The sequence below is a fragment of the Prunus avium genome, chromosome 8 (assembly GCF_965620075.1).
Source record: "Prunus avium chromosome 8, drPruAviu1.hap1.1, whole genome shotgun sequence".
Taxonomy (NCBI): Eukaryota; Viridiplantae; Streptophyta; class Magnoliopsida; order Rosales; family Rosaceae; genus Prunus; species Prunus avium.
In genome coordinates, this window is record NC_142291.1 from 5,856,993 (window position 1) to 5,867,175 (window position 10,183).

Sequence of the window (10,183 nt, forward strand, 5' to 3'; positions counted from 1 at the left end):
CTCCAAATAATGTACCTATACACATTTATAGGTATATTGTAAAATAATTTACCTATGGGTAAATAATGTACCTATATTTTCTATAAATTATTGTGTACCTATTTTTAATTTATGAAAAATGTACGGAAATTTCAATTACAAAGTAACTGACTTAGTTTTTTTTTTAAAAAAAAAATTGGTAAATAATATACCTATATTTTATTTAAATAATATATTTATATTTTATATGTATATATTTATATTTATATTTTTTTATAGGTACATTATTGGATATGTAATTTACAGATATTTTTTTTGGTTTGCAATTTTAGGGGGCGGTATGTGAGAGGGAATGACTGTAACAACCCAAACCTTAATTATTATTTATTTAACTATTAATTTAAGGAAGGAAAAGACTAAACTACCCTCGGAATAATTTATTAGGTTTTAAGTTGACTTTTTGACCGAGAAAGAATTTGGAAAATCCACTTGTACCATTGCATAGAGCGCGACGAAACGAGTCCGTAGACACGTAGTAGACTTGAATCGGACTTGTAACGAAGAAATTACGAGCTATTTACGAAATTGGGCTAAAATTGTAATTTCGGAAAAATCAGATTTTTTTTAAAAAAAATCTGCTTCTCTCTCTCTCCTCACTCTCCCTTCTTCCTCGCGTAAACCCCTCCCCTCTTTCTTATTTTTCCAGCAGCTCCTTCAAGCCTCCATAGCCACCACCTCACCTCATTGCCTGGCACGAAACTGGCCAAGATCGGACCAGCCCAACCTCGCCGCCACACCCCAGACCTGCACCGCCGTTCAGCCGCCACGAAGCTGCCCAGAAAACCAGAAAATCGCGTCAGTTTTTGCAGAATTTCGTCGGCTCCGTTCGTCGTCATCCGGCCACCAAATCGGACAAATGAGGTATGGTTTTTCAACTGATTTTCATGCTCTAGCTGATGGTTTGGTAGGATTGGAGAGATTTTGAGGTTTGACAGGTTAAATTTCGAGTTGAAATTCTGCCGAGTTTGAGAGCTCCGTTTCAGTCACTTCCGTTCATTTTTTGGCCATAGTCCAAGAACAAAAGTTGTTCCAAATAGGGTGTATTACCTAGGATAGGAGTTTGGGCCGGCGGTTTGAAAATTTTCCGGCCGCCGGAATTTACTATTCACACCCATTTTCCGGCCGGCACGTGGGCGGCCAGGTAGCAGGGACCGCTCTTGGTCCCAGAACGATCCTCGTGTCCTCACGAGCGTGTAGGAATTCGCGGATCTCAATTCGGATAACGTTTGAACCCCGAACGGATTTCGCATAGTGTGCGTTTTCCGGGTTCAATACGTTCGGGCCGTTGGATCGTAGTCAAACTGGAGTATGTTGATCTAGGTAATTTTATAATCGTATAGGATTCGACGGATCGTCAATCGGAGTCCCGAATACTCCGAAAAGGCCAACCCTAGGGTTAATGTTACGGAAAAATCATTCGTTTGCCCGATCGTGCGATCGTGAGCAATCCGACCGTCCGATCAAGACCAAACTTTCGGGACATGTGTCCTAGGCCTATTGGAACCTCTAGGAATGATCGGATTAGAATTCTGAAACCGTGGACCCCACGGGGTCCCGAGTTGACTTTTGGGGACTTTATCGCTTTTGAGTCCCGAGATACTTCTAAAGTGTGTCCACTGAGAGGAAAAGCTAATGTGGGCATAGGAATGACTTTTAAAGTGATGCACGCACTTTTAGGAGCCGGGGGTCAGGGTTTTTAATTTAATATTATATTACTGAGCAGAGTTTTTAATAAAGTATTATGATGGTTATACAGGCACCCGGGCACCAGGTGACCCGCAGGAGGGACCTTCAAAGGGTCCAGCTAGCTCAGAGTATCTGTGAGTGGACTTTTTGTTTTATAAACGATTTATGCAATATAATTTCATTATTTGATCTTGAATAAGTTTTACTGAATACAGTTTTTCTAGCATGACTAGATAGATTTAAACATTTCTATTTGTTTGTATGCTGCCTAGTTGAGCATGATTAAAGGGATTTGGAGAGTCAGAATTGAGGTATTACCAGATTAAATGGCAGCAAGATTTAAGGAATGGTTTTATAAACTTTAATCTTTTTCAGAATCATTTATATATATTTATTTTAAACCACCATAGGTACCCAAGATTTATTAAGGTTGCCTTCAGTATAATAAATGTTGCCTCGGAAATAAAGTTGCCTTCGGAATAATATTATGTTGCCTTCGGTTATAATGATGTCGACGGACATCCAGTTGCCTTCGGGTAGGTCAGCATGCTTGACACAGCCCCACGAGTCTCGGGGACGCTCGAACCGTGTGGTGCTAGGATTTGCGGATCAGGCCGACCAAGTGTCCCCTGAATTCTGCTAGGATTGCGGATCAGGCCGACCAAGTGTCCCCTGAATTCTGCTAGGGTTGCGGATCAGGCTGACCAAGTGTCCCCTGAATCTGCTAGGATTGCGGCTTGGGTGACCTTGTGTTTCCCGAGGTCTGCTAGGATGTGTCACTCTGGTGGCACAAGGATGGAATTGACGGATTATATGGAATTGACGGAATTATAAATGGGTACACCTGGTGGTAGATTAAAAGTTGGTTTCAATGCTTTCAAGGATTTAATGTTTTAATCAAGTGTGTGATTGTTTATATATATATATATATATATATACATGCTTGCATTGATTTCTGTACGTATATTTATATAAGACTTAATGTTTGATTAAGTGTATGATTGGCTCTTAAATATAAATAGAAATGCATTGATTTTAGTACTAGTATAAATAAGAAAATGATATAGTTTTATAACTGTTTTTACAGAGGGGTTAGTATGTTCTAATACTATTTTCTAACGCTTTGTTTTGGTCCACTCACCCTTTTTAATGTTTTGCGCCCCCAGGCAGTAGTCGTGCATCAGTGCGCCACCACCGGGCCGAGTCCATCTTCCCCCACATTTCCTGACAACGTAGGGTCTTGTGTAATTATTTTACACCTGTAATCTTCTATGTAGAGCTCTGATATTGCCCTAGATTGCATGTCTGACTGTTGGAATGTAATTATTTGCATGCTGACAGTTGGTGTATATTTTATATGCATGTTTGACAGGTGTAATCTTGGGATTGGTTTAACTACGGGGGAGATCTTGCTGAATTTTTCAGCAAAAGTCAAACCCCAGTTTTAGTTGAAAGTTGACTACAAGGGCAATTAGGTCTTTGGTGCTCGGCACTTGCCAGGTGTCGGACACAAACAGGGTCCGGCTCGGATTCCAAAGTGGAATTTGGGTCGGGTCCTGTCAACTTGGTATCAGAGCATTAGGTTAACTTCCTGTAGACTCCGCACTTTATGTGCATCTTGATTTTAACGAGTTCTGTTCCTTTTGACAGCAATAATGGGCCCAAAACGTGGTGGCACTAGGAGAGGGACTAGACAGCCGTCCCGATTCGGGGAACAGGATCCCCAGGCAGAGCCAGAAGAATTCCCTATTCCGCCACCGGTACTTGAACCGGTAGAGCAGTTAATTGTTGGAGGCCCAGCAGGGACCATACCTGTGGTGCCCACATCGTCAGGAGATACCAGTTTCTCGCAGACTTTGGAGTTATTGACTCAAGCTCTATCCAGAACTGGGCAATCTAGAGATCTTTCTTTGAGCTACGTAGATCAGGCTACAAGGATAGGGGCCACCGACTTTGATGGGGAGGGTGACCCAACTGTTGCCGAGGAGTGGATAGAGAGGATGGAGTGGATTTTGGAGGTGATGGCCGTCCCACAAGATTACAGAGTGTCCCTAGCCACTTCCTTTTTGGCTAGGAAGGCTAGACATTGGTGGGAGACGGTTAGGAGGCGATACCAAGATCCGTCAGATATTACATGGCCAATTTTTAGATCAGAGTTTAATACGCAGTTCTATCCACTCGCATATCAGAATATGAAGTTGGAAGAGTTTTTGCAGCTGAAACAGAGAGGGATGACAGTAATGGAGTATGAAAAGAAGTTCCATGAGTTATCCAAGTATTGTGTTCCCCTAGTAGCAGATGAAAGAAAGAAGTGTCAATTGTTCACCAGAGGCTTGAGGGCTTCCGTCAGAGATATTTTGATTAATCAGCGGCTGAATAAGTTTGCAGATTTGGTTATGACAGCCTCACTAATCGAGAGCAGCCAGATGATGGTTCAAGGGCGGGGTAATTCCCGCAGGCGACAGTTTGAGGAGGGTGGTCCCAGTCAGGGGTCATAAAAAAGGGGCAGTTTCAGTTCGGGATCATCTAGTGGCCGCAGTCATGGAGGTTTTCGACCGAGAGTAGGTTCCAGCGGAGGGTCTAACCCGAGTGATAGTTTTGGGAACCGCTCTGGAGGTGGTACAGCTAGAAGTGCTGGGAGACAGTTGCCGTCAGGTTCTAGCAGAAGGAGTCGTTATCTGTGCACAGAGTGTGGCAGGTACCATTCCGGGCCTTGCCAACAAGGCGCTACAGGATGCTACCATTGTGGGCAAGCCGGACATTTCCGGAGGGAGTGCCCGATGCGCTCTCAAGGCGGAGAGATGACAGTTACATCGACACAGGGGACACCACAGTTGTTAGGGGCCTCGTCTAGCGGAGGGGCCCAGACCAGTGTAGCCAACAGAGGCAGTCGACAGCAGAGGGAACGAGGTGGACGTTCTAGGGCTTTGGGTAGACTATACAATTTGTCGCAGCGGGAGGCACAGACATCACCCGACGCGAGAACAGGTATTTTACCAATTTTCAAGATTTTTGCTAGAGTTTTAAATGACTGTGGGGCTACGCATTCACTTGTCACACCTAGTTTTGCCCACAACGCCGACGCGAGACTCTCAGCTCTACGGAACGAGCTAGTAATGTCTGTATCTACAGGAGAGACCTTTATGGTTGGTACGCTGTATAAAGATGGTATGGGGCCAGGAGGAGACATGTTTCTAGAGGCGAATTTGATTCCCCTAGACACGGTTGACTTGGATGTCATTTTGGGGATAGTTTGGTTAGCCAAGCACCATGTCTTCATAGATTGTTTTCGGAAAGAGGTTAGATTATGTAGTCCCAGACAACCTGAGGTGACATCTTATGATGAGCACATTGTCCTTCCATCTTGCCTCATTTCAGTTATGACGGCAGGACGGTTGCTCAGGAAAAGATGTTCAGGGAATTTGGCGCATATTAGCGACACCCAGGATAATTGATTGAGGTTGAAGGATATTCCAGTGGTACTTGAATTGCCAGATATGATTTCGGAGGATCTCAAGGTTTACCACCTCACCGAGAGATTGAGTCCACTATTGAGCTCATTCCGAGTACGAACCCCACTTCTCAGGCGCTGTACAGAAAGGCCCCAGCAGAGTTAAGGGAGTTAAGGACTTAGTTATAGGAAATGGTGAATAAGGGTCTCATCCAACCCAGTTTCTCTCCATGGGGTGCTCCAGTATTATTGTTGGGAAGAAGGATGGCACCATGAGATTGTCTAGTGACTACAGGCAGTTGAATAAGGTCACAGTAAGGAACCGGTATTCATTGCCATAGATAGATGATCTGTTTGATCAGCTTAAGGGTGCCAAGGTATTTTCTAAGATTGGTTTGAGGTCAGGTTATCATCAACTACGTATTAGAGAGGAGAATATGCCTAAGAAAGCAGTTCGGTTGAGGTATGGGCACTATGAATTTCTGGTGATGCCTTTTGGATTGACTATTGCTCCAGCTGCGTTTATGGATCTCATGAACAAGTGTCCGATGTTACTTGGATCACTTGGTGATTAGGTTCATAGATGATACCCTGGTATACTCCAAAGTAAAAAAAAAAATGGGGCACATCCAGTTTTTGGAAAGTGTGCTGAGGACTTTGAAACGGAAACAGCTGTATGCCAAGTTCAGCTAGTGTCAGTTTCGGTTGGACAGAGTGAGTTTCTTGGGGCAAGTGATTTTTCGCCGAGGGTATTTATGTGGATCCCCAGAAAGTTGAGGCAGTAGTGAATTGGCCACGACCAACCAATGTTACTAAGATACGGAGTTTCCTTGGGTTAGCTGGTTATTATCGTCGCTTGGTGGAAGGTTTTACTGCCATAGTGGCACCCAGAAGGAATTTAATTTGAGGTCAAGAAGATGGCTAGAGTTAATCAAAGATTATGTTTGTAGTATTGAGCATCAACTAGGAAGAGCAAATGTGGTAGTGGATGGCCTCAGCAGGAAGTCCTCGGGATCAGTAGTTCATATTCGAGGGAGGTATGTGCCATTGTTGGTGGAGTTGTGGAAATTAAGAGTTGGGCTAGGTATGGATAATCAGGGAGCACTGTTAGCTACTCTCCTTGTGAGACCAGTGCTAGTAGAGCGAATAATTGAAGCCCAGTCTCAAGATCCGTTAGGTTATGCATTGATATTAGAGGTTGAGAATAGCGACAGGACAGATTACTCAGTAAGGAATGATGAGACAGTAAAAAGGAGGACTCTCGAGGAGGCCCATTGTTCAGTTTTTGCCATGCACCTAAGTAGCACTAAGATGTATGATACTCTGAGGGAATATCAGGGGTGGCCTTTTAAGAAGGAAGAGATAGCAGAGTACGTCAGTAAGTGCCTAGTTCTCGGCAAGTTAAGACAGAGTGACGGTACTCATTGGGATTGCTGCAACCACTTCCGACTAAGTTAAGGCTTATTACTAGGGATTTCATGTTCCTGCTTTTTCAGACCCTGAGGAAGCATGATGGAGTTGGGTATTCCTAAGATTATCGCCTTGGAAAGGCATAGTGAGATTTGGGAAACGAGGAAAACTAAGCCATCACTATGTTGGGCTATATGAGAATGTTTAGCGTGTGGGCCCAGTAGCTTACAGACTGGACTTCCAGCAGATCTTTCCCGTCTACATGACGTATTTCACGTATCCATGCTCCGAAAGTATATTTCAGACCCATCCCATGTCTTGGAAGAACAACCCATAAAGTTGAAGGATGATTTAAGTTATGTGGAGCAACCTGTTCAGATTATGGATCGGAAGATGCAACTGCTTCGATCTAGAGAGATTCCACTAGTAAAGGTCTTGTGGAGGAGTCACGATGTGGAAGAGGCCACTTGGGGACCTGAAGAACAAGTGCTGGCTCAGTATACTTACCTCTTCGAGTGACAGGTACGTAAATTTCGAGGACGAAATTTTCATAAGGGGGGTAGATTGTAACAACCCAAACCTTAATTATTATTTATTTAACTATTAATTTAAGGAAGGAAAAGACTAAACTACCCTCGGAATAATTTATTAGGTTTTAAGTTGACTTTTTGACCGAGAAAGAATTTGGAAAATCCACTTGTACCATTGCATAGAGCGCGACGAAACGAGTCCGTAGACACGTAGTAGACTTGAATCGGACTTGTAACGAAGAAATTACGAGCTATTTACGAAATTGGGCTAAAATTGTAATTTCGGAAAAATCAGATTTTTTTTTAAAAAAATCTGCTTCTCTCTCTCTCCTCACTCTCCCTTCTTCCTCGCGTAAACCCCTCCCCTCTTTCTTATTTTTCCAGCAGCTCCTTCAAGCCTCCATAGCCACCACCTCACCTCATTGCCTGGCACGAAACTGGCCAAGATCGGACCAGCCCAACCTCGCCGCCACACCCCAGACCTGCACCGCCGTTCAGCCGCCACGAAGCTGCCCAGAAAACCAGAAAATCGCGTCAGTTTTTGCAGAATTTCGTCGGCTCCGTTCGTCGTCATCCGGCCACCAAATCGGACAAATGAGGTATGGTTTTTCAACTGATTTTCATGCTCTAGCTGATGGTTTGGTAGGATTGGAGAGATTTTGAGGTTTGACAGGTTAAATTTCGAGTTGAAATTCTGCCGAGTTTGAGAGCTCCGTTTCAGTCACTTCCGTTCATTTTTTGGCCATAGTCCAAGAACAAAAGTTGTTCCAAATAGGGTGTATTAACTAGGATAGGAGTTTGGGCCGGCGGTTTGAAAATTTTCCGGCCGCCGGAATTTACTATTCACACCCATTTTCCGGCCGGCACGTGGGCGGCCAGGTAGCAGGGACCGCTCTTGGTCCCAGAACGATCCTCGTGTCCTCACGAGCGTGTAGGAATTCGCGGATCTCAATTCGGATAACGTTTGAACCCCGAACGGATTTCGCATAGTGTGCGTTTTCCGGGTTCAATACGTTCGGGCCGTTGGATCGTAGTCAAACTGGAGTATGTTGATCTAGGTAATTTTATAATCGTATAGGATTCGACGGATCGTCAATCGGAGTCCCGAATACTCCGAAAAGGCCAACCCTAGGGTTAATGTTACGGAAAAATCATTCGTTTGCCCGATCGTGCGATCGTGAGCAATCCGACCGTCCGATCAAGACCAAACTTTCGGGACATGTGTCCTAGGCCTATTGGAACCTCTAGGAATGATCGGATTAGAATTCTGAAACCGTGGACCCCACGGGGTCCCGAGTTGACTTTTGGGGACTTTATCGCTTTTGAGTCCCGAGATACTTCTAAAGTGTGTCCACTGAGAGGAAAAGCTAATGTGGGCATAGGAATGACTTTTAAAGTGATGCACGCACTTTTAGGAGCCGGGGGTCAGGGTTTTTAATTTAATATTATATTACTGAGCAGAGTTTTTAATAAAGTATTATGATGGTTATACAGGCACCCGGGCACCAGGTGACCCGCAGGAGGGACCTTCAAAGGGTCCAGCTAGCTCAGAGTATCTGTGAGTGGACTTTTTGTTTTATAAACGATTTATGCAATATAATTTCATTATTTGATCTTGAATAAGTTTTACTGAATACAGTTTTTCTAGCATGACTAGATAGATTTAAACATTTCTATTTGTTTGTATGCTGCCTAGTTGAGCATGATTAAAGGGATTTGGAGAGTCAGAATTGAGGTATTACCAGATTAAATGGCAGCAAGATTTAAGGAATGGTTTTATAAACTTTAATCTTTTTCAGAATCATTTATATATATTTATTTTAAACCACCATAGGTACCCAAGATTTATTAAGGTTGCCTTCAGTATAATAAATGTTGCCTCGGAAATAAAGTTGCCTTCGGAATAATATTATGTTGCCTTCGGTTATAATGATGTCGACGGACATCCAGTTGCCTTCGGGTAGGTCAGCATGCTTGACACAGCCCCACGAGTCTCGGGGACGCTCGAACCGTGTGGTGCTAGGATTTGCGGATCAGGCCGACCAAGTGTCCCCTGAATTCTGCTAGGATTGCGGATCAGGCCGACCAAGTGTCCCCTGAATTCTGCTAGGGTTGCGGATCAGGCTGACCAAGTGTCCCCTGAATCTGCTAGGATTGCGGCTTGGGTGACCTTGTGTTTCCCGAGGTCTGCTAGGATGTGTCACTCCGGTGGCACAAGGATGGAATTGACGAATTATATGGAATTGACGGATTATATGGAATTGACGGAATTATAAATGGGTACACCTGGTGGTAGATTAAAAGTTGGTTTCAATGCTTTCAAGGATTTAATGTTTTAATCAAGTGTGTGATTGTTTATATATATATATATATATATATATATACATGCTTGCATTGATTTCTGTACGTATATTTATATAAGACTTAATGTTTGATTAAGTGTATGATTGGCTCTTAAATATAAATAGAAATGCATTGATTTTAGTACTAGTATAAATAAGAAAATGATATAGTTTTATAACTGTTTTTACAGAGGGGTTAGTATGTTCTAATACTATTTTCTAACGCTTTGTTTTGGTCCACTCACCCTTTTTAATGTTTTGCGCCCCCAGGCAGTAGTCGTGCATCAGTGCGCCACCACCGGGCCGAGTCCATCTTCCCCCACATTTCCTGACAACGTAGGGTCTTGTGTAATTATTTTACACCTGTAATCTTCTATGTAGAGCTCTGATATTGCCCTAGATTGCATGTCTGACTGTTGGAATGTAATTATTTGCATGCTGACAGTTGGTGTATATTTTATATGCATGTTTGACAGGTGTAATCTTGGGATTGGTTTAACTACGGGGGAGATCTTGCTGAATTTTTCAGCAAAAGTCAAACCCCAGTTTTAGTTGAAAGTTGACTACAAGGGCAATTAGGTCTTTGGTGCTCGGCACTTGCCAGGTGTCGGACACAAACAGGGTCCGGCTCGGATTCCAAAGTGGAATTTGGGTCGGGTCCTGTCAATGACAACCAAAAGAAATGGGGTGATTGATATGCTATTAATAGGGAATGTTAATTACAA

General features: G+C 43.4%; 1 pseudogene across 1 annotated transcript; it reads left to right on the forward strand.

Moving 5' to 3' along the window:
- Positions 1-352: 352 nt before the first annotated feature.
- Positions 353-9,933, forward strand: LOC148291211 (uncharacterized; annotated as a pseudogene). Its single transcript, XR_015826046.1, has 6 exons — positions 353-900; positions 2,892-2,957; positions 3,098-4,713; positions 7,501-7,715; positions 8,611-8,674; positions 9,729-9,933. The product of XR_015826046.1 is annotated as an uncharacterized LOC148291211 (transcript).
- The last annotated feature ends 250 nt before the right edge of the window (positions 9,934-10,183 follow it).